The 13,849-nt window shown below is 41.4% G+C and overlaps 1 protein-coding gene across 1 annotated transcript in view; it reads left to right on the top strand.

The window, feature by feature from the left end:
- The first annotated feature begins 4,671 nt into the window (after positions 1-4,671).
- RAB3D (RAB3D, member RAS oncogene family) overlaps positions 4,672-13,849 on the top strand; it is a 30,383-nt gene continuing 21,205 nt past the window's right edge. The window contains exon 1 of the mRNA XM_026679629.2: positions 4,672-6,380. The gene's annotated coding sequence lies outside the window, so the exon portion shown is untranslated. The remainder of the gene's footprint in view (positions 6,381-13,849) is intronic.

The raw sequence follows: 13,849 nt of genomic DNA on the forward strand, positions 1-13,849 counted from the left end.
TGATATTTACTTCACAGGTTGTACCCACCTACTTTCTTCTAACTACTACAAGTTAGTCTCATCAAACAGGACTGCTGTGTACTAAAGAGTGATACCCTTTGATCACTGTACAGCTGAATAGATTTCTCTGTTCTATTTAATAAGCCTTCTGTGGGCTTTTAAAAAAAAAATCTTTTAAAAATGCCTGTAAATTTCCTTTAGTATAGAGGAAAAAACAAACCCTTTTTATCTTTCTGGAAAACTGCCCATGTCCATATGTACACGTATAGCCCAGGCTGGTCTTAATTAAGCCCAGTGTGACTTGCAGATCTAGGTCATGGATTACATTGTGGTTGAGAAACATACCTTAATCACAACTGATACTCATGTTTAGAAGATTTACTTCCTCAGTTATGGCTTTGTGTGTTAAATAAACCTGACAGGGATGTTTAAGCCACTGTTAAATCCTCCTGGCCTTCAGAATTAGAGATGGAAGACAGGAGAGGCTGCATAGAAATGCCTCCTACTACAGCATTTCAGCTGCTTCTCTGTTATTTGAACATGTTATTCTTGTACTCATTCAGCACATTTCATTAGACTAATATTTCTCATCCTTAGCAACATGTGGACTTACCTATGCAGGCCGGAGAATTCTCAGAGTTGAAATTCATTTATCTTAAAGTAGCTAAGTTTGAGAAAAAAACGGACTAGACTAGTAAATACAGTTCAACTTGTTCCACAGCAACACTTAAAAGTGCTCCTTCCTTCCTTCCTTCCCTTCCCTTCCTTCCTTCCATCAGTTGCCTGCTCTAAAGCCCATGTAAAATCTGCCCACCAACAATACCAAAATAAATCTCCCTTCCCAACAGCAGAATTGGCTTATAGGGAGATGTTTACCTGTCTTTGATTATATGGATATGCCTATGATAAATTCAGAAGAGTGTGCCAAGTATTAACATGAAATCTTTGCAACATGCACAGTTGTCCAATCTACATGATTCAACTTTTCAATTACTTGTTAAAGTAGTTAAATCTACATGGCTAAGCTCTTGCAATGTAACCCTTAATAATTCAGCTTTCCACCACTTCCAGAAGGTAGCCTGAAAAACAGGCTGTTGTCAAGAAGAAAGATTACTGCAGTCCAGTAAACTGCTAGTTCTGTCCCAGTGGGGCTGTGGGAGACCGTGGTCTAAAACAAAAACAAAAAAAGGAGGCATTGAATAAAGCATCAGGAGAACTTGGATGCTACCAAATATTTTCTGAGTAAAATAGACAAGAAGGTGATCTCAACTTGGAGAAAAAGCCATATCACAAACATACTAAGAGACAGAAAGGGATGGTCAATATATATACAGTGCAATAACTTATCTCAATCTAAGTTGGCAATAAAAGGGGGGGAGCTTATTCCTTTCTAATTTTTGTATGAGCTTGAGTCCTGAATTAAGCTTCTTGAACAATTTTTTAAAACTAGGAAAATTCTTGCATGTCATATGCAATCATAGCTTATTTGGCCAATTCCTGTCTCCCCCCTCCCCCTCCCCTTTCCTTTTCTCAAGCCAGCCTTGTATCGAGACATTATGGTAGGGCTTTAAAAAAATAAAGAAAAAGCTAGGCCACCTGCAACAAATCAAACACATATTTTGTGCCACACTTGTAGTCCAGTCCACCTAAGTTGATTTGTTTCTGGGGTATCCAATTTGGTACTGTATGTTTTAGTTCCACACTGATAATTGCAAATTTTCTTTGGTTTCTGATCTTCACATTCATGTGCTAATTAAAGTTGTCCTTGTAAGACAAAAAACTTTAAAAAGCTCAGGTATATCAGCAGAATTTAATTATAAGACTGTTATGTAATCATTAAAGAAATATCGATAACTTGTTTAGAGTGGGATAACAGATTGAGCTAAAGACAAGGGCAAGTATACTCTCATGACTCAGCATCTACCAACCGGTATGAAGCTTAAGTAAATTTTGTTTAAAACTTACAAATAAAATGGAGGTTAGAAGTTTAACCAGGAAGAAGCAAACTGATGTGTGGAACAGGAAGAATTAACCTGGACAGAAAGATGAAAATGAAACTTCAAGCAGAAAGAGCAGCAACCATGTCATCCAAGCATGAGTACAGCAGAGAGCAAACAGGCAGCCAAACAATAGTGGGATTGGCAAGGGAAATATCTTCCTTTGACAGACTACATTAATGTAATGTTATTTCACATAGAAATAATAGAATATTATGTTTATTAGGGCTGATATTTCCGATCTGAAACCCAAAAAATGCTTCACGTATCGGGTTACCTTGGAGAAAAACTGCTCCACTAAATGAGAATCGGAGAAATAGAGATCTGAGTTTCAATTTTCTACATTGAAACACCAGTATAGTGTTCATTAGCCCAAACAGAGCGGACTGGAGAGCACCAAGCTTAGGTCAGGAAGGATGATACAGAAAAGAAGAAAACGGGCTAATCCATGGTAGATAATTTTAATTACATGGTATAATTCCCAATACATACACATACTGCATCCAACACATACATGGATTTGAACCTTAAGGCCGGTTTTTAAATTCCCTGACGCTGCCCTGCTGAGCAGGGAAGCTGGCCCCTTTGTCCATTGTATGGCCCTGTTGCACACATGGTGGCTTTAGTCTCATATCCTATCCATTTTGAATTGACTATATATTTTAGTCTAGCATCAGAAAAGATTCTGCATTCCTTGCTTGTTATTTATGTTACATAAATAAGTATATAACAAATATTAAAATAGAAAATATTAATTTCTTCTTTTCTTTGCTGTGCTAGTGGAGAATAAAAATCAAACTCCTAAATCCCACAGGGCACTCACACAGCATTTAACTGCAGTTCCCCAAAACAGCCACACTTTTTCCTGGGACTGCACAGCTATTCTCCGCAGCTATCTACATGAAGGTTCAAGGTTCAAAAGGATCCTGAAAGACTTGAACATTGGGCCTCTTTTCCAGTAAAATTCAGTTTAATTAGAAGAAATGCAGAGTTATACATGGCTAAGACAGGGGCATCAAACTCATGGCCCACGAGCCGGATGCATCACGCACTGGCCATGCCCACGCCATTTTAGTGAAGGGGAAAAAGTCGAGATACATCATATGACGTGATGCCACGAGTTTGACAGCCCTGCACTAAGACAAGAAAAACCAGATGTGGAAATACAAGATAGGTGGCACCCGACTCAACAGTCACTGTAGTTTAGAAACAGACTCAGGTTCAAAATAAGGAGTAAATGAGTCATTTCCTGATTGTGGTTGCTATTAAGCAAAGGAATAGGCATCACTGATGATTTTCAAATAAAGGTTGGACCAGGGGTGGTATTTAGCAGGTTCTCACCAGTTCTGGAGAACCGGTAGCGGAAATTTTGAGTAGTTCAGAGATGCCACCTCTGACTAGCCCCACCCCCATCTATTCTCTGCTTCCCGAGTCCCAGCTGATTGGCTGGGTCTTCTTTTGTTGCCCTGCACAGGAGAATGGAGCTGGAAAGCAGGTTAGTAGCGTGGGGAGGGGAGAGAATGGGGATTTTGCAGTATCCGTTGCCTGCCACGCCCATCAAGCCACGCCTGCCAAGCCCACAGAACCGGTAGTAAAAAAAAAATTGGAATCCCACCACTGGGTTGGACAGTAATTTGTGATGGTCAATGGTCCCTGGTCAAGAGTCCTGGTGGTGCAGTTAGAATGCAGTAATGCAGGCAAACTCTGCCAGAGTCTGGAATTTTATCCTGATAGGCTCAAGATTGAGTCAACCTTCCATACTTCTGAAGTTGGTTAAATGAGGACCCAGATTATTGGGAGCAAGATTCTGACATTGTGAACTGCTCAGAGTGCTGTAAAGCATTATGGAGCAGTATACAAATCTAAGTGCTATTACTATTCCAGCTTTCTAGGAGACCTCCAAACTCCTTTTCCAACATCTTCTATAGATGTTAGATTACATCTTATATAGATCTATGAACAGAGTCCTAAAGTTGTGTTCAAACTGAGTTTACCTATGGTAAAGAGAATCAGTTATCCAATTAACCTAATCTTCTGAATTTGCACAACAGACTGAACCAAACCCACCACATAGACTGAATTCACTTAACAAATTAAATTAAAACATGGTTCATTAGTTATTCTGTGTGACATACATATAATCAGTTTGATATTTCTTACTAAAAATTAAAATGTGTTTTAGTCAAAACAGCACTAGATAGTGCTACCTCACATATTCTTCCAAATTGCTTGAGACAGCAGCTAATTGTCTGCTTAATTAAACAAGACATATACATATACATGTTTTGAATCTGGCTTGGTCAGTCTATGACTCCTTTCATGATTACCAACCAGGATGTGCAGAGCTTGGGTCCATCATCTCTCTCTCTCAGTCCTAAGATGACAGGAGCAAACCACTTAAAAAAAATCTTGCCAAAAACATGCAGGGACTTGTTCATTTAGTTGCCAAACATCAAGATACACATGCGCACACACAAATGCCTAACTAAATAAACCACATTGGTGTTTTCTGTACAATATATTAAGCCATGGCTAACTAAATATATTCAATTAAACTAGTTGCCTAGATTCATGTGAATACACTGAACCCCAAAAGAATCTTTCAGTCTATTGTGCTGTACAAAGTATACTTTCTTAGTGTGATATATGACTGCAACCATAAAGTCACACCTATCAACCAAATCTTTATTACAGTAGTAGTAGACCAACAAAATTGAAGCCTAATTTTCTACCAATCACCTAAGTCAGGTGTATGGCATGGTCAGATGTAAACTTCAGAGCAAGCACAAAACTTAACTATTTACAGATCACCCATTTCACAATAATGACTCTGGGTGGAGTACTTCACAAGGATTAAAACCATAACACTACAAAGTCACAAGACCCCAGTTAAAATAATCCCAAAATAAAAAGCCACATCAGCAAGAGATTCACCTTGCCTCCTGGCACAAATGCCTGGGTGTACAACCAGGTCTCAATGCCTTACAGAAGACTTGGGGCCACACAGATCTCTAAGGGAGGTGCTGTTTCACAAATCAGCCACACAACAGACATGATCTGGGGTCTAACAAGATGACATTGTCTGATGGAGGGAATCTGGAGCACGCCCTCCCTGTTAAACCTGAAGGAGCAGGCAAAAACAGTGGGGGAGAGGTAGTCCTGCAAATAGGCTGGTTCCATGTTATTACATATTACCTTCCACCTCCCACCCAGCACATTACTGTATTGTTTGAATTCAAAAATGGCTGTCACCTTGGATTATTTTAATCCAAATGCTATAAATTAGAGCATTTCAGTAAATCAATAAAATACTTGTTTTAGGTTCACATGATACAAAAAAACTGAAACCTCAGAAGAGTATTTGCAGTAGGAATGTTACAAGCAGACTCACTCAGGTGTATGTGGCCACAGTTTAAGAGACTAACCTTTTCGAGGTTGTTCCTTAGAGTTCTTCGAAATCAGAAACACTGATACAACGGGGATATAACTATAATTTAAATGTATGCGTCTACCGACTTTCAGCTTACAGAAACAAACGCCTGACGAGTCCTGACTAGCCCTTGCCTTACGCAAAATCTGTGACGTCACCGCACAGCCTGCCTCAAAGAGAGGCACAATTGTCTGCACGATTGTCTGCACCGAGAAATCTTCAAGTACACGTGAACTGGAGCGCAACCGTGATTTAAGAAACCTGAATAAGGATATCCATAAGATCATTCTGCTCTTGCTACAATTACTGTACTCTTTACTGCAGTTTCAGGCTTGGTTTCCTTAATCACGTACATCTAAAACAATAGGAGATAAATAGAACCCTAAAATGTATTTTGGATAACATTTTAACATCATACGAGAACACCGAGTTCGATTAAACTTTCTCCGGAGCAAGAAGTGGCTGTGGAGGTTGCAGTCGAAAACCGTATTATTGTGCTACCAGTGAAGCCCCGCCAAAAGGAAGGAAAATGAGATTCTCCCGTAGGTACAGCAGGGCGGTCGAGATCCGTAAGAATTGGAGGGCAGCGCCTGGAAAGCCCCCTCCGAAGCTCCCGCCATCCTGCTTCCGCTTTCAGGGGAAGAACCGCCTTGCAATCCCCGGACCCGGCCGGGGTGGGGAGACAGCAGGGGCGGGCGGCCGTTCCGGACCTGCTCCAAGTGGGAGTGGTTGGATGATGTGGAGCGTCGATTGCTGAAATCGGCTGCGGAAAGACGGCTCCGGCACGCCTTCCTTTTTCGCGGGTGGTTTTGCTCTCCTCCCGTGCAGACCAGCAGCTGCTACTACTGCTTCTCCTCTTCTCTGGAGCAACTAAATCAGCCCGAAAATCACAGCAGCTTCCAGCCTGTGGGAGAAACCAGGCTCGGGTCCTTAACGCCCAATAGCCAGGCGAAGTAAGTCAGTGATTTTGGCTTCTTCTGTAACTCTTTGTAACTAGGGCCAGTTGCAACGTCGGGTTGCTCCCCGGGCAGCCGGCGTTGCTCAGCGTCGGTGTTGCCTTTACTCCTTTTGTTCGCTAAGCGAGGCTGCAAGTCCAACCTGCCGGGATGCGAATTCCTTCCTTTGAGACTTCGGGATGCATTGACTTGGGCGCGTCCGGGTTCTCACGAGAGGGAAGGCGAAGCCGACTACCTTAGGGTTGACGCAGGAAATTTGACTCACCTTTGTTCCAGAGTCACGATCTTGGGTATTGGGGAACGGCATCGCATCCATTGCCTTCTCCGGCAACTGCGAACATCAGTTAGAGCTCCTCTGGAGAGTAATAAAACTAATGGCATGAGATTACTTTCCTTCTTTATCGGGGTTTTATGTATCTAAATCGCTGTGGAATCAACAGAGTTCTAATTCGGTGTTCTTTCAAGAATGTGTCAAAATACTGTTCTGCTGTTTCTCAGTAAAAATAGGGAGAGGGGAGAATTAGGGGACCATCCCTTCATTGGAAGCTAGTGGCTATTCAAAACAGCCATAGGACCCTAAAAAAGCAGGTGCACAGAGTCCTCAGCCTGGCACTTTCAGGGTTTTGACTATAATATTCATTATCCACAACTTATAGGTTCAATTGGTAAATTTACTGCATGTTTTATCTAATCCATTTGAAGAGCACCAAGTCGGAGAAGGCTGCAATAGCCTCTCTTATGCAGTTAGATATGTCTGTGGGAATCTGGTACTGTTCCAACTGTTAATCAAATGTAGATTATTTAGACTATTATAAATGTACTATAAATGTAGATCTACAGACTGTAGATCTATTTCTTCCACTTCAAGAATCTTTGAGATCTGCTTAGCACTGCTATAAGAGCAAACCAGTGTGGAAGTTCCTCCAGAATTAGTAGTAGACCATTAAAAGAGTCACCGCAATGATTTAAACCAGGGGTGTCCAACCTTGGCAACTTTAAGCCTGGAGGACTTCAACTCCCAGAATTCCCCAGCCAGCTTTGCTGGCTGGGGAATTCTGGGAGTTGAAGTCCTCCAGGCTTAAAGTTGCCAAGGTTGGACACCCCTGATTTAAACTTTTTCTTTTGACCAGTTTCTGTGCTTTTACCAGAACACATATAGTGAGTCGGATCTTTTGTGGCAACCTCAGCTGGCATCCACATTTGTGTGATGGTCCTGGAAGCTGTCAATATTTGCAGCTTTCCAATATTATCCTCACTTGGAAACCTGACACCATGATCATTAGAAGCAAAAAGGGCATCTGCACACCTGAATGGCTCTTCCTAGCTTTTGAGCAATGAAACGTGGCATTCCTGGAGTCAAGACTGCTTGGGTGGAGTGTACAGATAAGCTGATGAATCTAGACTTTTATTTTCTCTCACAATTTGTACAGTTGACATTTTCCTTTGGTGGTGTTTTCCTAATCCACCTTGATTTGGGAAGACAAAAATAGAAGAGCAGTATTAAAAAAAACAACCACAAAAGCCGGATTCATAGGTTGTGTGATTGTTTATTTTTGGCTTAGCATGTTGTATGAAGCCAACTGTTATAACTTGTGAAGCCTGGGTATTATAAAACCTGTTGGGTTACACTTGCTTAGCATAACATGATAAAAGGTGGCTTCACATGAAGTGTAAATCCAAATCAAGTTTGTAAACCATAGAATATTAGAGGACTATTCTAATATTAACATAAACCCAACAAAATTATTAGAAACTAAGTTAAGGTCTATTTCTTACTGAAAAGGTAGAGCTGCATCTGAAGCTTACCTCATGATCAGGATCTAAAAAAAGCAACACTTTCTATAGAAAAGAATTCCTTGCTTCTCTGCTGGCTGGGGAATTCTGGGAATTGAGGTCTACACATCTTAAAATTGCTGAGGTTGAGAAACACTAGCTAGATTTCTCTTTCTTGCATAAAGGAGAAAAATCCTTGCTGGTTCAAATAATACAGTCTAAATACACTGCTCAAAAAAATAAAGGGAACATTTAAACAACACAATGTAACTCCAAGTCAAACACACTTCTGTGAAATCAAACTGTCCACTTAGGTAGCAACACTGATTGACAATCAATTTCACATGCTGTTGCACAAATGGAATAGACAACAGGTGGAAAGCATAGGCAGTTAGCAAGACATCCCCAATAAAGGAGCGGTTCTGCAGGTAGTGACCACAGACCACTTCTCAGTTCCTATGCTTTCTGGCTGATGGGTTGGTCACTTTTGAATGCTGGCGATGCTTTCACTCTAGTGGTAGCATGAGACAGAGTCTACAACCCACACAAGTGGCTCAGGTAGCGCAGCTCATCCAGGATGGCACATCAATGCGAGCTGTGGCAAGAAGGTTTGCTGTGTCTGTCAGCGTAGTGTCCAGAGCATGGAGGGGCTACCAGGAGATAGGCCAGTACATCAGGAGACGTGGAGGAGGCCATAGGAGGGCAACAACCCAGCATCAGGACCGCTACCTCCGCCTTTGTGCAAGGAGGGACAGGAGGAGCACTGCCGGAGCCTTGCAAAATGACCTCCAGCGGGCCACAAATGTGCATGTGGCTGTTCAAACGGTCAGAAACAGACTCCATGAGGGTGGTATGAGGGCCCGACGTCCACAGGTGGGGGTTCTGCTTACAGCCCAACACCATGCAGAACGTTTGGCATTTGCCAGAGAACACAAAGATTGGCAAATTCGCCACTGGCGCCCTGTGCTCTTCACAGATGAAAGCAGGTTCACACTGAGCACATGTGACAGCCATGACAGGGTCTGGAGACGCCTTGGAGAACGTTCTGCTGCCTGCAACATCCTCCAGCATGACCAGTTTGGCAGTGGGTCAGTAATGGTGTGGGGTGGCATTTCTTTAGGATGCCGCACAGCCCTCCATGTGCTCGCTAGAGGTAGTCTGACTGCCATTAGGTACAGAGATGAGATCCTCAGACCCCTTGTGAGACCATATGCTGGTGCGGTTGGCCCTGGGTTCCTCCTAATGCACGACAATGCTAGACGTCATGTGGCTGGAGTGTGTTAGCAGTTCCTGCAAGACAAAGGCATTGATGCTATGGACTGGCCCTCCCGTTCCCCAGACCTGAATCCAATTGAGCACATTTGGGACATCATGTCTCACTCCATCCACCAACACCACGTTGCACCACAGACTGTCCAGGAGTTGGGGGATGCTTTAGTCCAGGTGTGGGAGGAGATCCCTCAGGAGACCCACGTCATCAGGAGCATGCCCAGGCATTGTAGGGAGGTCATACAGGCACGTCGAGGCCACACACACTACTGAGCCTCATTTTGACTTGTTTTAAGGACATTACATCACAGTTGGATCAGCCTGTAGTGTTTTTTTCCACTTTAATTTTGAGTGTAACTCCAAATCCAGACCTCCATGGGTTGATTTCCATTGATAATTTTTGTGTGATTTTGTTGTCAGCACATTCAACTATGTAATGAACAACATATTTAATAAGAATATTTCATTCATTCAGATCTAGGATGTCTTATTTTTGTGTTCCCTTTATTTTTTTGAGCAGTGTACAATTTTACCATGCCATAGCCTGCTTTAAAATCCCAGCTCCTGCATGTGGTCCCTTCTGGCTTTCAGGATGTTAGAGTTTAAGCTTGCTTAGAAGTTGCTTGCTCTTACAATTCTGATTCAGTCTGTTTGAGAACATTGTGGTTAATCACAAAAAGAGGAAGAGACTTACACACATGCTTAAGGGTAATCTTATTCATTATTCCATGGCCTGGCTAAGGACTTGGGAATTGTAGAGTAGCATACCTCCTTGAAAGTTAGTTAGCTCATTTTACCTGTAATTCTTCTGTTTTGTCCCATTGTGCCCTCCCCCCAAGCATCCTATGATACTTAAATCCCATTATCTTAAACAATCCATGATGCACAACAGCCATGTTCACTAGCACTTCATACCTGATAACTATTGAAGTAATCTATAGATAGTAAAGAAGGTCTGAATCACTGGTGGGATTCAAATTGTTTTACTACTGGTTCTGTAGGCGTGGCTTGGTGGGCATGGTGTGGCTTGGTTGGAGTGGGTTGGTGAGCATGGCAGGGGAAGAATACTGCAAAATCTCTATTCCCACCCCACTCCAGGGGGAAGGTTACTGCAAAATCCCATTCCCTCCCCACCACACTAATCTGCTTTCCAGTTCTGTTCTCCTATGCAGGGCAACAAAAGAAGATCCAGCCAATCAGCTGGGACTCAGGAGGCAGAGAATAGATGGGGGCAAGGCCAGTCAGAAGTGGTATTTGCCGGTTCTCCAAACTACTCAGAATTTCCGCTACCGGTTCTCCAGAACTGGTCAGAACCTGCTGAATACCACCTCTGGTCTGAATGCTGGTTAAAGGTTAGAAAGGCAGAGGAGTCCTCTTTTGTATGGAAAGTATAATGACAGAATTCTTTACTACTAATTCTGTATTCAAATACAAATGGTAGAAATTCAGATTAATTGTAACCATTTTTTCATACATTTTTGCTGAGTTACCAATATCAAGCTAGTATTTGTAGACCTGTGACTAAGTGATTTGAATGAATTGTTTATTTAAGAAGTTATTTTAAAAAGAATACATTTCTAGAATATTGGTACTCACTGAAAAAAGTGAAATTCATTTATTATAATGTGACAAATCTATGAAGATTCTCAATCTCAACATTTCAGTGGTGATGCTAATATTTCTGAAATTTCTGCCAGGAAATCCTTACATCAGTCTGAGTGCACAATGTGTTTTATTCCTTAGGCCTACAATAGAAAGGCTTAATTTGTTGTTATTTACGGACTAGTTATAATGTTTTGGCATTTTTTTCAATTATTGTTAGGTTGGAAAGGGAATATCCTAAGAAGACTCAGCAATTAAAAGTTTGTATCGCCCAGCCATGTATCATGTAAAGCACTATGGGGTGGTATGTAAGTCTTAAGTGCAATTGCTATTGCTATTTTGATTTTATTATTTTAATCTCTATTTTTAAAATAATCTCTATTTTATTGTCTTTTCAATATATAAGAAGGTCTGAATGTGTTAGTTTCAAAGCAACAAATTATTTGCTGCTTTCCAAGCAGGCAAGCAGGTAGAAGTTGGTGGAAATGAATTTGTATTTGCTTTTTAATCTTTGGGCATGTTTTCTGTATCTTCCTTGGTTTCAGCAGTAGAAATAATGCTGTAAAAGAGGTGGATTTCATCCTGAGAAAAAAGGGACTAATTGAAATGGCTTCAAGGCAAACTTTTGTGGGGTACAGGGGTAAAAATACTGCAGGTGAAAGCCCCTCTCAGACAATAGGCATTTTTATGTCTGCCCATTTTAGTTCCCTTTGTCTGGCTGCCTAGCTGTGGGATGGGGTGGGGGTACTAAAGTTTTTCTTCCCATATTTTTATTGCTAGATTAATATATTGTCTACTGCTCTGGACCTTATTTGAGATTGAAAATAGATTAATTCTATCTATTCTATTTTACTACCAGTTCTGTGGCGTGGCTTGGTGGGCGTGGCAGGGCAAGGATACTGTAAAATCTCCAGTCAAGGGTGGTTTGTATTGGCCAATATAAAAAAAAACCAACCCCAATTTTCTGTGTGAGAAAGACACTGAAAAGATGCTTCTGGTTCCCTTGACTTTTCTCTAATACAGGTAATCCTCAATTTACGACCTTAGTTGGGACCAGAACTTCCATCACTAAAAGATGAGGTTGCTAAGTGAGTAATCATGTGACTGATTTTATAATCTTGTTTGCCTTATAAGCAAATAATGTAGTTGTTAAGTGAATTGTGATGCTGAGGTGTATTGTGTCGGACTGGTTGAAAGGTCACTTGTTTCAGATTTCAAATAAACAAATGGTCATAAGTCAAAGATTACCTATGCAAGGGAAGTGATGAGGAACATTTTGAAAGAGCTGAGGCTCCCAAGAAAAGAGAGCATGGGTTTGGCTAAAAGCTTGGTCCTTTGAATCAATTCCTTTTCCAGCCTGCAACGTTTTTTTGCAGAGACTTGTTTTCAATTAACCACTGTATGTTGTGACTGGAAGGATCGATCCTGCTGGGAGTTTTGACTCTGATGACTCTGAAGATGGAAGGTTGGAGCCTGCTGTGAATGTGGAGTCTGAATTATCAGAGGACACAGATGTGAGCCAGGAGGATGAGAGATTGTCGCAGAGACAATCCTCCCCAGAACCTTCGACTTCGCTCATGCCAGCAACTGATCCACAAAATGAGTCAGAGGCTTCTAATGGGGAAACTGACATATCTTGGCTTGACGCTAGAACTAGGAGATGATTGAAACGTCAATCTGAAGGGAGGCGTCAAGCCAGACATTGATTAGAGAGACTGACATGCCCATCCAGGTGATTTAAGGAGGCGTGCTGACTCTCAAACTTTGCTTGGAAGCAAAGTGTTTGATGAGTGTGGAGCGGCCTCTGTGATTGATGGACAATTCTGAATTACCAGACAGATTCCGGGAAGTCTGCCAAGGACTGGAAAACAGTACTGTTAACCCTTTTTAGTCTGGTTTTGTTCTTGTTTGAATATTTTGAACTCTGGAACTCTGTATACTCACTTGAGAATATAGGTGAGACATAACAACTGTATATTTGAGATCACTTTATGTGGAACAGTTGCATGTTAATATGACTGAAATATCTCTTTAGTCTTTGAATTACAATAGCAAAACTTTCTAGGACATTCTAGCGGCTGACACTCAGCACAAACTAAATCAATTGGTCTGCACTTAACAGGGGATTAACATCAAAGAAAAGAGTATCTCCTCATCAGCGTGTTGGGAAATGTGGATTACAGAATGAGCCTGAATATATTTCACTGGAAGAGAGAGATGGGTGGATTTGTAAAAGTCATCATACTAGCCGATTAGGAAGGCATTTGTGATAGGATTAGTTATAAATGGCTTCTTTTTTGAGGACTGATATCTTAGTTGTCTCTAAGGCCAGCAGTGATATATTAATTGAGAAGGGTGGAATCAGGAAGTCCATAGAGTTTAAAACTCGGGGTATTGCCTTAAATGTTTCTTCCTTGTTTGTCAGGCAAATTCACAGGCACAGAATACAGATTTCTGAGGAAAAGCTTCATCACTGGAAGCTTTCAAGAAGCTTCGGTCCAATCTAAGTACGATCTAAGTATAGAATCATCTAAGTATAGAATCAATTGGTCCGATCTAAGTATAGAATCATACATTGCAATGACTTACCTGTCAATGAATACTTCAGCTTCACCCATAACAACACAAAAGCACACAATAGATACAAACTCAAGGTTAATTGCACCAAACTTGATTGCAGGAAATACGATTTCAGCAACAGAGTGGTCAATATCTGGAATACTCTACCTGACTCTGTGGTTTCTTCCCCAAACCCTAAAAACTTTAACCTTAGACTTTCTACTATTGACCTCACCCCTTTCCTAAGAGGTCTGTAGGGGGCG

The sequence above is a fragment of the Notechis scutatus genome, chromosome 2 (assembly GCF_049901735.1).
Source record: "Notechis scutatus isolate UNSWTSFEM ecotype Mainland chromosome 2, rNotScu1.2, whole genome shotgun sequence".
Classification (NCBI taxonomy): domain Eukaryota; kingdom Metazoa; phylum Chordata; class Lepidosauria; order Squamata; family Elapidae; genus Notechis; species Notechis scutatus.